General features: G+C 39.2%; 1 protein-coding gene across 25 annotated transcripts in view; it reads left to right on the forward strand.

Moving 5' to 3' along the window:
* ZNF438 (zinc finger protein 438) overlaps nt 1-12,388 on the forward strand; it is a 203,281-nt gene that overhangs the window by 121,008 nt on the left and 69,885 nt on the right. For 3 of the 25 annotated variants that reach the window (XM_079105814.1, XM_079105817.1, XM_079105822.1), the window contains one exon: nt 2,543-2,628. The exons of the other annotated variants lie outside the window; for them this stretch is intronic. The gene's annotated coding sequence lies outside the window, so the exon portion shown is untranslated. The remainder of the gene's footprint in view (nt 1-2,542; nt 2,629-12,388) is intronic. 25 annotated transcript variants of the gene reach the window in all.

Raw genomic sequence — 12,388 nt, forward strand, 5'->3', positions numbered from 1 at the left:
CTTGTACATGCTGGGTGAATTCTCTACCATTGAGCTACTTCAGCCATATTACTGTTTTTTAATTATACTTTATGTTGAGGTAATTGCAAATCCACATGAGTTATAAGAAATAACATATATCCCACATGCCTTATACATGTCCCATATCCCATATGCCATATACAAGTTTCCCATCAATGGTAACACCTAGGATATTAACATTGATACAATTTAGATATCATTCAGCTTTCCCTATTTTTTTTTAAACTTATTTGTGTGTGTGTATGTTTCTGTGTGTATAGTTAGTTCCCTGTAGTTTTTATCACATGTGTAGCTTCTTGTAGCTTTTATGGTTAGGATGAATATTTCCATCACAAGGATTCCTTATATTGTCTTTTTGTAACCATATTAACCTATCCTCTGACTTTCCCACCCCCATCCCTAACTCCTGGAAAACACTAATCTGTTTTCTGTTGTTGTTTTTTAATAATGTGAAGATGCAATATTTAACCTTTTGGAATTGACTTTTTCATTGAGTATAACTCATTGAGATTCATTCAAGTTGTTGCATCTATCAATAGTTCATTTCTTTTCATTGTTGAGTAGTATTCCATCAAAATCTATACATACAAAATGTGATAAGATGAGCAAAAATATCAGTGTAAAAGATGTTTAATTGTTGAAATTAACCGATTACTTAAAATTTCAAATATGTTTTGTTATTTTAGGTATTTAGATTGGATTTATCTATGTCCTTTACTGTACTAATACCAGATAAATCATTTACTTGTATACTGAAAATATATTTCCAGCATTGGGGGAATCTTTTTATTCCCTTAGTCATTCTAATAAAAACTGCAAGGTTGGAAGTGCAAGACCATTCTTTGTTCTGAGTCCTGCAGATCTGCTCTTTAGGTTTGTTTGTTTGTTTGTTTTCCTTTATACAGCCTGCGATAACTAACTCTTCATATCGCCCATTTTTATCCAACTAAATCTCCTTACCTTGTGCCTGTGCTTGCTTTTTCAACTGAATAATTGTCTCTTTAAATTCTGTCTAGTTGAAATACGTCTCTCCTCCTCTCTTCTGAATGCACTTTCCTTTGCTCTGCCATGAAGGAAGGCATAGAGCAGTAAGTATAAATAATAAAAGTATTTGGCTTCCTCTGAGAGGCCAGGGAAAGCTTCTCTAAACAGGGTACATTTAAGCAAGTAATCTGAAGGATGAATAGGAGTTAACCAAGAGAAAGAGGAAAGAACATTTTAAATAGGAATGGACATGTACAAAGACCCCATGGTGGTAAGGAGCAAGGCAAGCATAAGGAATTGGAGTACAGCCAGTGTTATATTGTAGTTTTTAGTGAGGGACACAGAAATATGTTAAGAAACTTGCCCAAAGTCAGATAACAAGTGCAAGAGAGGATTTGAATGCAAGAAATCCACCTCCAGGGCCCATACTCTTGCATATACTGCCTGTGGCAGACAGAGGTCTACAGGTTTATAGATCTGTAATTCAGAGAAGTGGTCTGAACTGGAGATTAAAATTATCAAAAAGCTTGTTTTTAATTTGTATCAGTGGGAGTGAATAAAGCTATAGTTATGGATGAGGTATCCTAGGGAGTGAATTTAAAATGAGACATGATTTTTACCGTGAGATACTTTAACATTCAATGGCCAAGTGTGGCCAGAAAGGCTGAAAGAAAAACAAGGGCTTCTGGTTCATGTAGGTTACGGGAAAAGAGTAGATTATGAACAGCATTTGTTTTTCTATTAAAATATTAAGATAAGAGTGGCTCAGGAGGCTGAAGCAGGAGGATAGAGCGTTCAAAGCTAGCCTCAGCAAAAGCAAGTTGCTAAGCACCTGAGTGACTTGCTAAATTAAAATACAAAATAGGACCGGAGATGTGGCTCAGTAGTCGAGAGCCCCTGAGTTCAATCCCTGGTACCCCCTCCCCCAACTAAAAAAAAGGAACAAACAGCATCTGTGGATGACACCAATGAAAGTGATTTGGGGGGAGTCAGGTGGTAGTGCTCAAGAGCATATCAAGACTGAGGAAGCAAGAGTAATTTTATAGAGAAGTTTATTTGAAACAGAAATTAGATAGACCTGTGGGCTATATAGCTGGAGAAGATGTGAGGCCAAATGGTTTGGGTTTTGTTTTAATGGGAGAAACTTGAGTTTGTTTTAAAGCCAGTGCAAGAGATTGAACATAAGCAAGAGAATAATGTTTTCATGTAAGAAAAAAAAAAAAAAATAGGAGAAAATAGAATCTGAGGCATTCTATTTTCTCAGGGGTTTGGTCTCAGGAAGGAGGAGGGGCATTCCCTCTATTGGGTCAGGTCAGAAGCAGAAGGGATGGGATCTTCTTAGGTTTGTGAACTGGAAAGATGAGTGACTTTCTATGATCATTTCAGTTTTCTCTGGCAAATAATGGTGAAATGGAAAGAGGAGTTATAGTTCTGGACGTTTGAGGAGTTAGTGTTCATCCAGGTGGCCTGTTCTTGTGTTGCCAAAAATGACTAGGACTGTGGGTTTCTTAAGTGACCACAAATACCCCTTTCCCAGCACTTGCAGGCCTTGAGGAGATGAGGACTTACAGGACACAGAGATTAGAGCTATGTTGGAGATATGTTGATGCAGTTCTTCTGTGTGTTCATTTCTTTTGAGAATAAGGTCAGTATTAAATCATAGAAATGAAGAACTTATGAAATGCTGTACTGTAGAAAATTCTAAGCACATTTTTAGAAAAGAAAACATTTGCAGTAATTGAAAATTTTGTTACTGAGAACCCTATGGTACTTAAGATTATGGACATGTTAAGGACAGGGCCTGTATTACTAAGCAAGCTGCTAAGTGTATACCCTTAAGTATTCACTAAATAAATGGTGAGAAAAGTATGAAATATTGCAACTCAACTGGTTTTATGGGGGTATATTATATTTGTTGGGAGAATTTTTTACTTTTTTACTAAAATATAACTTTTTTTGTAAACCTTTACTAAAATAGATTTGAAATAAGTGATTCTCACCTTCTTTTGAACCTGCAAAGAGAATTACTTTCCCTTACCCAATTAAAATTCATTTATTTAATGAAACTGAGTGCCAGTTATAAATGTCATTTTTTTAAATTATGAAAGTTTTTATTTGCTTGAACTGCATTATCTTTATATTTTTTTAAGTTTGACTTCACAATCATTAATTTATTCTATCTTTATATTTTAATACTTTTTATAATGAGTAGAGTGTGAAATTTTCATCTTGATTTTTTATTATTGTGTTTGTTCTAATTAGTTATACAGGAATCAGAATGCATTTTATGCATTTTGGTAAATCACACATAAATGGAATACAATTTCTCATTTTTCTGATTGTACATGTTGTAGGATCACATTGGTCATGCAGTAATATATGTACATGAGGTAATAATGTCTGTTTCACTCTACTGGCCTTCCTACCCCATACCCCTTTCCCTCCCTTCACTCCTCCCTAATATAAAGTACCTCTATTCTTCCTTATCTTATTGTGAATTAGCATCCCCATATCAGAGAAAACATTTGGCCTTTGGTGTTTGGGGTTTGGCTCATTTCACTTAGCATGATATTCTCCAACTCCATCCATTTACCAACAAATGAAGAATTTCATTCTTCATTAAAGCTGAGTAATATTCCATTGTGTATGTATGTATACATATATATACACATATATATATACACACACTCACATGTATATATATGTACACACCATATTTTCTATATCCATTCATTTGTTGAAGGATGCCTAAGTTGGTTCTATAGTTTAGCTATTATGAGTTGAACTACTATAAACATTGATGTGGCTGCATCACTGTAGTATGCCGATTTTAAGTCCTTTGGGTATAAATCAAGGAGTAGGATAGTTGGGTCAAATGGTGGTTCCATTCCAAGCTTTCTGAGGAATCTCCATACTGCTTTCCTTAATGATTGTACCAATTTTTATTCCCACCAGCAATGTATGAGTGTACCTTCTTACCCACATCCTGGCCAACATTTATTGTTGCTTGTATTCTTTTTTTTTTTTTTTTGTATTTTTTTTTTTTTTATTGTAAACAAATGGGATACATGTTGTTTCTCTGTTTGTACATGGCGTAAAGGCATACCATTTGTGTAATCATAAATTTACATAGAGCAATGTTGTTTGATTCATTCTGTTATTTTTTCCCTTCCCCCCACCCCTCCCACCCCTCTTTACCCTCTATACAGTAGTTCCTTCCTCCATACTTGCCCCCCTCCCTAACCCTAACTCTAACCCTTCCCTCCCCCCCATTATGTGTCATCCTCCACTTATTAGCGATATCATTCGTCCTTTGGCTTTTTGAGATTGGCTTATCTCACTTAGCATGATATTCTCCAATTTCATCCATTTGCCTGCAAATGTCATAATTTTATCATTCTTTATGGCTGAGTAATATTCCATAGTATATATATACCACAGTTTCTTTATCCACTCATCAATTGAAGGGCATCTAGGTTGGTTCCACAGTCTGGCTATTGTGAATTGAGCAGCTATGAACACTGATGTGGCTGTATTTCTGTAGTATGCAGATTTTAAGTCCTTTGGGTATAGGCCAAGGAGTGGGATAGCTGGGTCAAATGGTGGTTCCATTCCAAGTTTTCTAAGGAATCTCCACACTGCTTTCCATAGTGGCTGCACTAATTTGCAGCCCCACCAGCAGTGTATGAGTGTACCTTTCTCCCCACATCCTCGCCAACACCTGTTGTTGCTCGTATTCTTGATAATCGCCATTCTAATTGGGGTGAGATGGAATCTTAGGGTGGTTTTGATTTGCATTTCTCTTATTACTAGAGATGTTGAACATTTTTCCATATGTTTGTTGATTGCTTGTAGATCTTCTTCTGTGACGTGTCTATTCATTTCCTTAGCCCATTTGTTGACTGGACTATTTGAATTCTTGGAGTAGAGTTTTTTGAGTTCTTTATAGATTCTGGAGATTAGTGCTCTATCTGAAGTATGATTGGCAAAGATATTCTCCCACTCTGTAGGCTCTTTCTTCGCATTGCTGATAGTTTCCTTTGCTGAGAGAAAGCTTTTTAGTTTGAATCTATCCCAGTGGTTGATTCTAGCTTTTATTTCTTGTGCTATGGGAGTCCTGTTAAGGAAGTCTGGTCCTAGACCAACAAGGTGAAGATTTGGACCTACTTTTTCTTCTATAATCTGCAGGGTCTCTGGTCTGATTCCGAGGTCCTTAATCCATTTTGAGTTTAGTTTCGTGCATGGTGAGAGATATGGGTTTAGTTTCATTCTGTTGCATATGGATTTCCAATTCTCCCAGCACCATTTGTTGAAGAGGCTATCTTTTCTCCATTGCATATTTTTGGCCCCTTTGTCTAGTATGAGAAAATTGTATTTATTTGGGTTTGTGTCCGTGTCCTCTATTCTGTACCATTGATCTACCTTTCTATTTTGATACCAATACCATGCCGTTTTTGTTACTATTGCTTTGTAGTAGAGTTGAAGATCTGGTATTGCAATACCCCCTGTTTCACTCTTCCTGCTAAGAATTGCTTTAGCTATTCTGGGTTTCTTATTCTTCCAGATGAATTTCATAATTGCTTGCTCTATTTCTGTAAGGTACACAATTGGGATTTTAATTGGAATTGCATTGAATTTGTATAGCACTTTAGGTAGTATGGCCATTTTGACAATATTAATTCTTCCTATCCAAGAACATGGAAGATCTTTCCATCTTCTAAGGTGTTCTTTAATTTCTTTCTTTAGTGTTGTATAGTTCTCATTGTAGAGGTCTTTCACCTCTTTTGTGAGATTGATTCCCAAGTATTTTATTTTTTTCGAGGCTATTGTGAATGGGGTAGTTTTCCTAATTTCTCTTTCTGAAGATTCATCACTTATGTATAAAAATGCATTGGATTTATGGGCATTGATCTTGTAACCTGCTACTTTACTGAAATCACTTATGAGTTCTAAGAGTTTTCTGGTGGAATTTCCAGGTTCCTCTAAATATATAATCATGTCATCAGCGAACAGGGATAGTTTGAGTTCTTCTTTTCCAATTCGTATCCCTTTAATTTCTTTGGTTTGTCTAATTGCTCTGGCCAGAGTCTCAAGAACGATGTTGAATAGAAGTGGTGAAAGAGGGCATCCCTGCCTTGTTCCAGTTTTTAGGGGGAATGCTTTCAGTTTTTCACCATTTAGAATGATATTAGCCATGGGCTTAGCATAAATGGCCTTTACAATGTTAAGGAATGTTCCCACTATCCCTATTTTTTCTAGTGTTTTGAGCATGAAGGGGTGCTGTATTTTATCAAATGCTTTTTCTGCATCTATTGAAATAATCATGTGATTCTTGACTTTAAGTCTATTAATATGGTGAATTACGTTTATTGATTTCCTGATGTTGAACCAACCTTGCATCCCTGGGATGAAACCCACTTGATCATGGTGCACTATCTTTTTAATATGTTTTTGTATGCGATTTGCTAAAATTTTGTTGAGAATTTTTGCGTCGATGTTCATTAAGGATATTGGTCTGAAATTTTCTTTCCTTGATGAGTCTCTGTCTGGTTTAGGTATCAGGGTGATATTGGCTTCATAGAATGAGTTTGGGAGGGTTCCCTCCTCTTCTATTTTATGGAATACTTTGAGAAGTATTGGAATGAGCTCTTCCTTAAAGGTTTTGTAGAACTCGGCTGAGAACCCATCTGGTCCCGGACTTTTCTTTGTTGGTAGGCTTTTGATGACTTCTTCTATTTCAGTACTTGAAATTGGTCTATTTAAATTGTTTATGTCCTCCTCGTTCAGTTTAGGCAATTCATATGTCTCTAGAAACCTGTTGATGTCTTCGAAATTTTCTATTTTGTTGGAGTATAGATTTTCAAAATAGCTTCTGATTATGTTTTGTATTTCCATCCTGTCTGTTCTGATATTTCCTTGTTCATTCCGAATTTTAGTGATTTGGGTTTTCTCTCGTCTTCTCTTTGTTAGTGTGGCTAAAGGTTTATCAATTTTGTTTATTTTTTCAAAGAACCAACTATTTATTTTGTCAATTTTTTGTATTGTTTCTTTTGTTTCAATTTCATTGATTTCAGCTCTGAGTTTTACTATTTCCTGTCTTCTACTACTTTTGGTGCTGTTCTGTTCTTCTTTTTCTAAGGCTTTGAGCTGTAGTGTTAGGTTGTTTATTTGTTGAGTTTTACTTCTTTTATTAAATGCGCTCCATGAAATAAATTTCCCTCTAAGTACTGCTTTCATAGTGTCCCAGAGATTTTGATATGATGTTTCTTTGTTCTCATTTACCTCTAAGAATTTCTAAATTTCCTTCCTAATATCTTCTGTTATCCATTCATCATATAATAGCATATTGTTTAATCTCCAGATGTTGGAATAGTTTCTGTGTTTTACTCTTTCATTGATTTCTAACTTCAATCCATTATGATCTGATAGAATACATGCTAGTGTCTCTATCTTCTTGTATTTGCTAACATTAGCTTTGTGGCATAATATATGGTCTATTTTAGAGAAGAATCCATGTGCTGCTGAGAAGAAAGTGTATTCACTCTTGGTTGGATGGAATATTCTATAAATGTCCGTTAAGTCTAAATTATTGATTGTGTTGTTGAGATCTATGGTTTCTTTGTTCAATTTTTGTCTGGAAGATCTGTCCAGTGGTGAGAGCGGCGTGTTAAAATCACCTAGTATTATTGTGTTGTGGTCTATTTGGTTTCTGAAATTGAGAAGGATTTGTTTGACATACATAGATGAGCCACTGTTTGGGGCATAGATGTTTATGATTGTTATATCTTGCTGATTTATGCTTCCCTTAAGCAGTATGAAATGACCTTCTTTATCCCTTCTGACTAACTTTGGCTTGAAGTCTACATTATCGGAAATGAGGATGGATACTCCAGCTTTTTTGCTGAGTCCATGTGCATGGTATGTTTTTCCCCATCCTTTCACCTTTAATCTATGGGTATCTTTTTCTATGAGGTGAGTCTCTTGCAGGCAACATATTGTTGGATCTTTCTTTTTAATCCGGTCTGCCAGTCTATGTCTTTTGATTGATGAATTCAGGCCATTAACATTCAGGGTTATTATAGAGAAATGATTTGGTTTCCAGGTCATTTGGTTCATTTTTAAAATTTTGTTTATTTATTTGTTTGACACAACTTGTTTCCTCCTTTATTTGACAATTCCTTTAGGATAATTCCTCCCTTTGCTGATTTGCTTCTTTGTTTTTCATCTCTTCCTCATGGAATATTTTGTTGAGAATGTTCTGTAATGCTGGCTTTCTTTTTGTAAATTCTTTTAGCTTTTGTTTATCATGGAAGGATTTTATTTCATCGTCAAATTTGAAGGTAAGTTTTGCTGGGTATAAGATTCTTGGTTGGCATCCATTTTCTTTCAGGGCTTGAAAAATGTTGTTCCAGGCCCTTCTAGCTTTTAGGGTCTGGATTGAAAAATCTGCTGATATGCGTATTGGTTTCCCCCTGAATGTAATTTGGTTCTTTTCTCTCACAGCCTTTAAAATTCTGTCTTTATTTTGTATGTTAGGTATTTTCATTATAATGTGCCTTGGTGTGGGTCTGTTGTAATTTTGTGTATTTGGAGTCCTGTAAGCCTCTTGAACTTGATTTTCCATTTCATTCTTCAGATTTGGGAAATTTTCTGATATTATTTCATTGAATAGGTTGTTCATTCCTTTGGCTTGTTTCTCTAGGCCTTCCTCAATCCCAATAATTCTTAAATTTGGCCTTTTCATGATATCCCATAGTTCTTGTAGATTCTGTTCATGATTTCTTACCATCTTCTCTGTTTGTTCAACTTTGTTTTCAAGGTTAAATATTTTGTCTTCAATGTCTGAGGTTCTGTCTTCCAGGTGTTCTATCCTATTGGATATGCTTTCTATGGAGTTCTTAATTTGGTTTATTGTTTCCTTCATGTCAAGGATTTCTGTTTGGTTTTTTTTCAATATCTCTAACTCTTTATTGAAATGATCTTTTGCTTCCTGTATTTGCTCTTTTAACTGTCGATTGGTGCGATCATTCAATGCTTGCATTTGCTCTTTCATCTCATCGTTTGCTTCTCTGATCATTTTAATTATGTACATTCTGAACTCCTTTTCTGTCATTTCTTCTGCCATGCTGTCATTGGGTTTTATTGATGTAACATCTAGATTTGTTTGCAGCATTTTCTTTCCTTGTTTTCTCATATTGTTCAGATATCAGTGGACCGCTGAGATATTGCAGATTTCCTCTGTTGATTTACAATGTCCCTGAAGATTTCTATATATATCCCCTCTTAGCCTTCAGTAGGCTGAAGTCTTGGAGGAAGTTGATAATGCGGTGCTCCACAAGGATGCTGCCTCTCTAGGAGTGGTGGCCTTCAGGTGGGGTATATTCCCTGCTAGTGGGCAGAGGTGCCTCCACTTGTTGACCAATGGTCATCCAAAGGGGACCTAGGCTGCGGGCTGAGGCAAGGCCTGTTTGGGCCTGTGTCTCTGGTTTTACCGTCCTTGTGGGGAAACCTCACCAGGCAGGGAAGACTCACCCAGTGGGGAGGTCTCGCTGGTCAGTTTCCTCCTAGAGGTTCCCCTCAATTTACAGCTACTGCCTGGGCTGGGCTGCCTTCCTCTGCAAAGTTTCCAGGGGCCCGGCCCTACCTCCTGGGCCTGGGAGCCTCACCCTTCGCAGATGAATCTCCTTAGGCTGCCCCTCCTCAGAGAATTTGCCCATAGGCCTGGAACCTTCGCTCCGCCCTAAGCCTGTCTCTGTGCGGCTCTTCCACCCAGAAGCCTCCTAGATCCTGGGACCCTGTTCTGCACCTAATCGCCTGGCTGCGTGGCCCCTCCTCTGAGCAGCCACCTGTGGCCCCGAACAATCGCTCTGAGTCCCAGAGACCCGCCACAGGCCTCTTCCTCCAGACAGCCGCCCAGTATGCCGGTGCGGTCACTAGGAGTCCAAGAAACTCACTTCGTTCCTCCTCCTCCCACCAACCACCCGTAGCCCGGGGCAATCAATCACTCCGAGTCGAAGTGACCCTCCCCGTTCCTCCTCCTTCTCCAGATAACCCCCCAGGTGTTCAGGAGCAGTCCCTCTGAGTGGCTCTGAATCCACGTGACCCGCTGCACGGGTCCTCTGGGCACCGCCCGGAGCTCTGGTGTGGCCCCTCAAGACCAAGCGTCCCACCACGCTTCTCCTCCAGGCAGCCCCCCTGTGTTCAGGAGCTGTCACTTTAAGACCAAACAACTCACCACTCGCCTTCTCCTCTGAGCAGCCGCCTGGAGCGCTAATGCAGTCACTGCGAGTCCAAAGGACCCGCCGCGCTCCTTCTCCTCCTTCTCCTACTCCTCCGGGCAGGCCCCGGGGTTCAGAAGTGGTCAGAGTCCAAACAGCTCGCCACGCAGCCCCTTCTCTGGCAACCGCCTGTAGCTCCCGTGTGGTCACCCGAATCCAAGCGGCCGCTCCTCTTCCTCCTCGTCCTCAGGGCAGGCCCCGGGGTTCAGAAGCGTCGTTCTGATTCCAAACAGCTCGCCGCGCAGCTTCTCCTCTGGCAACCGCCTGTAGCTCTGGTGCAGTCTCTCCGAATCCAAGTGGCCACGCTCCTCTCCTCCTCCTCAGGGCAGGCCCCGGTGTCCTGAGTCCACACAGTTCTTCCCGCCACTCCTCCCCCGGGCAGCCGCCGGAGCCCCAGTGGCTGCTCCGAGTCCCAGCGCTGTGCCGAGCGGCCTCCTCTACGGCGCTATCCGAGTTCACTGCTCCAGCGGGGGGAGGGGCGTCTCGCCGGCAGTTCTACTTCACAAAGTTTCCTGCGTTCCGGGACCCCCGTCCCATCCGGGATGCCCCCCCAGGGGGTGAGAGTCACCCGGCTACTTTGAGTTGGTCCCAAGCGTCCCAATATCTCCTCTCTTGAATCCTAAGTCCTGGAGCAACACGAAATGCAGCCACCCTCTAGGCCGCCATCTTGAAAAAACCTCTTGTATTCTTGATAATTGCTATTTTGATTGAAGTGAGGTATTGCTAGAGATGTTGAACATTTTTTCATATATTTATTGATCAATTCTATTTCTTCTGTGAAGTGTCTGTTCTTCTCAGCAGAAGTAATAATCAATATGTGAAGAGAGAGCCTACAGATGGGGAGAAAAATCTTTACCACATGCACCTCAGATAAAACATTAATCTCTAGGATATATAAAGAACTCAGAAAACTTAACACCAAAAATACAAATAACCCAATCAATAAATGGGCTAAGGGACTGAACAGACACTTCACAGAAGAAATACAATCAATCAACAAATATATGAAAAAATATTCAACATCTCTAGCAATTAGTCTTGATTTTTGAAAGAAAATTCTTGAATATAAATAGCTTTAATTTCAACTCTATTAATTTAGAATTGGCTTAGGAACAACAGAATGCTTACCCAACAATGCTTTAAAAATACTAAAAGGCATTTTATTTTCACTGTTTTTATCAAGAATACCACAGGTAGGGCTGGGGATATGGCTCAGTTGGTAGAGTGCTTGCCTCACAAGCACAAGGCCCTGGGTTCAATCCCCAGCACTGCAAAAAAAAAAAAAAGAATACCACAGGTAAAAGGATAATGTGTTTCTGTAGATATGTACTTTTCACCATTCTAGAATAAAGATTTTGTTTAAACCAGTGGTTCTCAAAAGGCAGTGGTTTATCAGCCCCTGCTGAGTAGATAGTTTTGTTTCAGTCAGATTTGGCAGTACCACATCCCTTCATCTGTTTTATCTTTACCCATCTATGACTATAGGGGGCTTATTCTGGGAGTGGATGAAAAGGTGTTCTGTTCCATTCTTCTGAACACAGACTGGAGGACTATAGGAATCTAAGTATTTGCTGAAGCATAGTATTCTTGTCTCTTCCTAAGCACCCATCACTTCTTGCCTTTCATTGACCTTAATGTTCTCTATTTTTCTCTCAGAGAACTTGCTTCCTCCAATCTACCATCCTTTAAATATGCCCTTTCCTCTTTCCTGTGCCTGTTCCATGAATCTTCTTCCCCATTCCCAAGCATGTTAACTGTGGAAAAAAAGCCTTTAGTGTTTCTGCGTCCAAAATGTCCCAAATATGGGTAGAATACGGAGAGCTCTAGGACCTTCCTTCCCAAGAAGTGCTCAGGTCAACCTAAGGAGCTTCAGTCCTCAGGAACTAATGTGAAAGAAGATCTAGCCAGACAAACTGTGAAAAGAATAAATTTACTCGACAAAGATAATTCAAAAATCTCTTTGCATCCCTATGCAGACCTTACTTGTGTGGATATATTGCAGTTGGTCATGCATGGAAGACATGTTGTGGCAGTTTGAAAGCATATTTTTAGATTCAGGCCTGTTCTCCATCATGGTTACCATAACTGCATAGGCCCAAACTGCT

Source organism: Sciurus vulgaris (assembly GCF_902686455.1).
Source record: "Sciurus vulgaris genome assembly, chromosome: 12".
In the NCBI taxonomy this organism is placed as follows: domain Eukaryota; kingdom Metazoa; phylum Chordata; class Mammalia; order Rodentia; family Sciuridae; genus Sciurus; species Sciurus vulgaris.